This window comes from Myxocyprinus asiaticus, chromosome 20 (assembly GCF_019703515.2).
Source record: "Myxocyprinus asiaticus isolate MX2 ecotype Aquarium Trade chromosome 20, UBuf_Myxa_2, whole genome shotgun sequence".
NCBI classification, from domain to species: Eukaryota; Metazoa; Chordata; class Actinopteri; order Cypriniformes; family Catostomidae; genus Myxocyprinus; species Myxocyprinus asiaticus.
This window is the reverse complement of record NC_059363.1, coordinates 42,863,945-42,870,359: the sequence shown is the minus strand read 5'-3', so window position 1 is coordinate 42,870,359 and position 6,415 is coordinate 42,863,945.

Sequence of the window (6,415 nt, the reverse complement as noted above, 5' to 3'; positions counted from 1 at the left end):
CTTTCCTAATATAGCACACCAATTGGAAGCTTCAGTATTGCAGCTCGTCTTACAAGAAGATAACTGGATTGGTCGCTAGTTTATAAGGGGAGGGGTTTACTCCAGAGACAGCTTGGAATAATGGACTGCGCCCATAGAAATTAAGTTGGTAGAAAGGAATATCAGCGGGGCGGAGCAGTAGTAACCATACTGTTGAACGTGTTATAAACTTTTTGATTATTATTATCTTGGAGTGTATTTTTTTGTATACATAAGATTAAAACTCTTGTTTGTTTTCCCAAATTTGAAGGCATTTTAGTTTAATTGTCTCATACTAAACAATTATATTTCATTGTGAAATATCACCCCCAAATCAAAATAAATAAATAAGAAAGAATATTTTGTATCAAGCAAATTTTTCATTTACATTATTTAAATCACATTGGACCCTATTCGCAGACTGTGTTGATGCATTTTCGCATTAATTTATCAGCATAAATCATGCAAATTTATTTTTAAAATGTTAAATTATTTAATGTAAATGTAAACAGTTATTCTTTGTGTTCTATTACCCTTGCATTATTAATAATAATATAATAATAATAATAAAGTCAACACAGTTGCCGTGAGGCTTCAAATACATTTGCTGAGGAAGTGACAGTATATTTGGCATCTTTCTCTCTTCTGACTGCCGTAATGCATCTCTCTCTCTCTCTCTCTCTCTCTCTCTCTCTCTCTCTCTCTCTCTCTCTCTCTATTTTATTTTTTCCTCTTTTGGAAAGTTATGGAAATACAACAGTGGGAAAGCAAAAATAATATTTGCTATGGTCTCCCATGTACCTCTATTTTTTATGTTAGTAACAACAACAACATTGTCGCAACAACAACAAGCTAGAAAAAAAAAAGGAGAACAATATGCTGCGGAGGCGAGGGCGTGGTCGAGCATTCATTTGGGGAGAGAGGAAGCGGTAAGTGTTTTCACCTGAGATGAATTGCTTGGAATTGCTGTTTCTATGTTCACAGTGAGAGACGGGGGAAATAAAAAGGAGCTAGACCTCAGAGTGGGAGAGGGAGCCCAGCTGACAAGTCTCTCGTGTGTGTGTGTGTGTGTGTGTGTGTGTGTGTGTGTGTGTGTGTGTGTGTGTGTGTGTGTGTGTGTGTGTGTGTGTGTGTGTGTTAGCCGCTGCCATCCCCAGAGCGTTTGAGTGTATCTGTGAAGTTTTAGCGTTACGCCGTCAAGCGAACGTGTTTTCTGTTAATAAATTTACCTTTGAGTTGGATTTGCCGTCTTATGCTTCCTCATTCCTTGAACATTGTTACATATGCATTAATAAAAAAAAAAGGGGAAAAGGGTTTTAAAATAACAGTAAAAAAAAAAAAAAAAAAAACATTTGCACACACCCAGAGCATAACTAGAAACCAATACTGATGGCATTAGGGTAATGCTATATAAACTCAGAATCTACATAAAGGCTATCACATTTTTAACATTTCACATGTTATTATTCAGAAAAACAAGTGGTGAAATTTGGCTTTTTATTAAATTCGCTCTGCCTGTGATTTAACTTATATACACACATACTGGTCTGATCAGCTTCCGAGTTTCTTGTACCGCTTCACATTTTCTTTCCACTATAAAAGCAGATCCAAATGACCCTGCACTCTGACCCCAGCCTAGCTGGGATATGTGAAAAAGAAGAATTTCACTGTATATGTGCAAATGTATAATGTGATAAATAAAGAAAATTATTGAAAATTATTAATTATTATTATATTGTCTGTAGGTTCGCATGACTCCAACAAGAACTGAATACCAACAGAGTAGAATTTAATAAGAATAAAAATATTACAAGTATTGCCACACTTGGATTTACCAGAGATTCTATTATAATGAGATACCAGCCTTTGCAGCTCTACCATAGGAGGGCTTCACTTACATGAAACCTTAGATGATACCTCAGAGAACCATACACTGAACTGAAGAACCTATACTGAAACATAAATAACTTTTTTAATCTCCAAAGATCCATGTAACTCAGATCAAGTACCCAACATCATAAAAAAAGGTTCTTGACAAGAAGAAGGTTCTTTGTGGAACCTAAGGTGCTACAAAGAACCATTTAAGAACCTTTTTTTTTTAAGAGTGTAGGAGAAAGCGTAATGGTCAACTAATGTGTTTCGACAGTAATGGTGCGTTCATGTCATGACGGAATTACGTAATTACGAGATCCCAAGTTGTAAAAAGCATTCACGTCTTCGTAGACCTGGTAATTACAAGTTGTAAACTCTGAATTCTATGAAAGCTCCGACTCAACAGGTGAAGGAAGTGAACACATACTGTATTTCTGTTTGATACACCATTTTATTATGCTATTGGTACCTGGAGCATTTTTTTTTTCTTGGACATTTTGCAAGAATATATAGGTCAATTAATCAATTAATGAGTGATAAACATTTTGCTTATATTAAAAAAAAATGTGAATAGCTCTGAGTAGAATCTATGGTTGCTTCTCATTTCTTAAACTGTAACTGTGCATCCTCATTTCCTCGCTCCTCCGTCCTTGAGCCTGTGACCTGGAAACCGATCAAAGTCCACCATCATGAAGGACGTATCAATTCTCTAAATGCACAATGAGGAGGCAAGGATCGAGGACTGAGAAAGCTTCCCGAGGATGCTTGAGCGAGGAAGCCAAGGAGGATCCAATGAGAAATACTTTTTATTTGAAGCACCTGATGCATACAGAGATTATCCTCCCCCTTCACATCTCATACAACAGTTTTAATTCATGTTTCACCTTTGCAGTTTAGATAAACCATAATCGTCACATACTTTAATTGCGCATCTTGAATTATTCGTTTTTATTATGAATACATTAATAAATCAAGTTTCAACAACGTAACGGCAAGCGCTCCAGTGTTATGCAGATGTGCAGAGACGGTGCTTTGAAATGACGCTTGAGTGAACAGGACATTCCATTTTACAAATCCAACTTGCTTTGATTCCTTCATCCTCATTTCCTTTCCATCCTTTCCTCATTTCCTTAAAGGGAGGAGCTAGGAAGCAAGGAAAGGAAACAAGGAAAGGAAACAAGGATGCACAATTTAAGAAATAAAAAGCACCCTATGAGTTGCCATCTTGTAATTGACCCTTCGCTAAGCCCTGCCTCCCTTGGTTACCATTGCTCGCTTTGACAAGCTCTGTAGAACTCCCCATAGGAATGAATGGGAGATTGCCGTGAACACTGTGGTTTTTGGCACAATATTCTAATAAATGGAATGGATAATATTTTTATGTTGTAAGTCATATTTATCTGAAGTTTTTTGTAAAATTATTTGTTAAATTACACAGTAATTTGATTGAGAACTGTGGAGACTGTGAATCAGAATCGAGGCAAACGATTATCACAGTCACTTGAAAAGAGAAAAACATCATTTGATGGTGATTACACACCTGATAACATTAGCATAAGTGAACAAAACTGTTAATAACATCTCATAATAAACTCACTATGATGCTGTGAACTCTTTATTACAATAGCCTTTAGATCAAAGTCAATACAAAATGAATTAACATTAAGTTATTGGCTTTAATTTACCTTGGAGCAAATGTAGGTGTTATGACACAGTTTAGACCATAGCATGCTCTATGAATAAGATTTATTCAAAGAGTTTTTTTTAAATAAGAAAGAAAAAACACTGCGTGTATATTACAAGTGACCTGCAACAACGTGCTTCATATGTTTTGGATCATTTTGATAAAATCCCACTAAAACAACTCAAACACACATTACACCCCTAGAATGTCATTGGGAAATAGCAAATGTGTGTCAAAGAAATGGCTCATGGCAACAGTTGCTAAGACAGGATTGGTCAGGAACACATTTAAGGCGGGGGTTAGCAAAGGGTCATTTACAGTAATTTAGAGTCCGACATGATGTGAACGCACCATAAGTCACAGTATGCGGGTACCATAAATGAATAAGGACAGCCATAAACCAACCTGTTGCCTGCCTGGCTTCTCTTATAAAACAGCAATTTTATCATAGTAAACTCATAGTTTACTCCGAAAGGATCACTTAGTGTAAAACACGTTGGAGATTAGCAAACATGCAGTCAATTCATTAAGTAATGAGCTGTTTTGTTATAAAAGCAGTTTATTCAGTGTACTGATGCATCTCCTCCATTAACATTCATTCAAAACGAACTTCCTCTGTTCTCCTCGCCAGTGTCCCACCATGTTACGCTTTGTTTTGCTAACCTTGAATGCTTCCCCTTGGTAGAGGAGTTCTGGATTTTACTAATGAGTAGGGATGTGGTTCGGTTAACCGTTCGATGCGCCACTAACCGAATAGTGATTTTGGTGTTCGAATATTCAACACATGCAATAGAGCGCAACAGTGACAGCCCACTTTTTCAGCTGTCTGTGTTCCGGAAGTATTTTCCCCATTCATTTCTTCCATAGACTTTTAATAAAAGCCTTCATAAAAGAGTTGTGAGCCATGAACTCAACAAACCAGCTCCAAGGTGAATCACAACATCACAAACTTTGTTTTGAGGCAAAAAAATATTTGAAAATCGGACATAAAGACAAAGGTACAAGGATGTGTACTTATCGTGTTTCATGAGGGCACGGACTACAATCCCATGAAGCACTGCGAATTATGTCATTGAATAAAAAAGGATGGGAATATATAAAACTATTGATTTTAGGTTGTTGATTATCAGTATAGAAACAATATATTTTATGTTTATTGCAAAATATCCTGATATGTACAAATATATAAGTATTTTAAGGGTGAAGGGAGACCGACTCAATTACGTCATTCACAGTGTGCCATGGGAGTGGGCTGTCGCTCTGAGCCACGTTTCTCGGGTTTCGTTGGACACGGTTCTCTGATTGGTGGAGCTTTCTCTGCTGTGTCATGGGTAATGTAGTTGTTTACCATGAATTCCATTATCAAACACAATTTTTAAACAATGAAGTTGAGATAACGCAGACGGATGGCTTCAACAGAAGCATATACCATTGATGAACAACCTCGGAGCTCATGGTAGGTCTGTCTTTAAAGTCTTTATAAGTTATCTTTGAAAATCAATTAGTCTATGGGATAAATGAGTGGGATTTTTGCTTCCGGAACCAGACTGTTGCATAGAGGTCTTCAATCTGACCCGAACTCGACGAGTTCCAACAAATCATCAGGTTTTCTGGACAGATTTGCATCAGTTTGTTAAGTATAGGGTGAGTTAGGGGCTGTTCAAACATGCTTCTGTGTTCGTCTGCACTGTTTTTCCGTACAATGTTAACACGCACTGGACTGACGTCTTTGTTTTGCTGAATCTTACAGTTTTTTCTTTCAACATCTCATGACATCAAGTAAATTTAAAAAGAACGTAATTTTTTATAAATGTATCTCGAAACACATGCGTTGCGTTTCAGTCGTTGTGCTGCATTCTGAAGAAGACAAGGTTGCAAAAAGGGACTTCATTTGACTGTTAAACCATTAAACATGAGTTATATAGCAAAGTTATAGCGCTTGATAAACGATAAGATCTGGTGTGCATATTTACGTACACAAATTAGACAAGTCCAATGTCATTTGATTTGAAACCATTTAAAAATCAAAGCACCACGAAGAGTCTATTAAACCACAGCAGTGTAACTCCACACACATGGCAATACTTGTGTTCACTGCCTCACGGAAATGGGAACCTGCCCAGGCAGAGTGCATATACAGGCAGTGACAGTTTGATTATTTTTGTTTGACTTAAATGTGAGATTTTATCATTTGAACATCTATGCATTGTGCCATTATGGCTCATAGCTCACTGTGTACTTTATTTGCTGCTATTTTAAGTAGTGTTTCAGAAAATTCCATTGCAATAATCATTCTTTATTTCCATGCCCGAAGAAACCTTGTGGTTTATCTAATGTTTAAAACCATAACCGTTCGTAACCCTACTTTTGAGCATAGACACTATGATATCTCCTTTCATCAAACACCTAGACGACACACATTCACAGTGCCCCCCAGTGGACTCAGATTCAGAGGGAATGTATAGTATAATTCAACGCTGCTTACGGCAGGTAAATGCGCAAAGGAAAATGTATTTGCTATATTCGAATAGTGTATTTAATAGTCGACTAGCTGATGCAGCATGAGTACTCAATTTGTCGATTACTTGTGCACATCCCTAATAAGGAGTTTGTTAAGTAGTAGCATAGCCAGAAACTTTTGGATGGGTGGACCAAGAGAAATTAACCTTTTAAAATGTGTTTAACATTTAATTATTTTCAAAGGTGTATCTGGGTTTAAGGACTTTCGCAAAGGTTTGTCCTGTGTACTTTAAGAATATTAAAAGATCAAAACTGTTTTCGTGTTTGAGTTCATTCGGACAATATTTCTGGGGAAGAAAATGTCAGATAGTTATGGATATT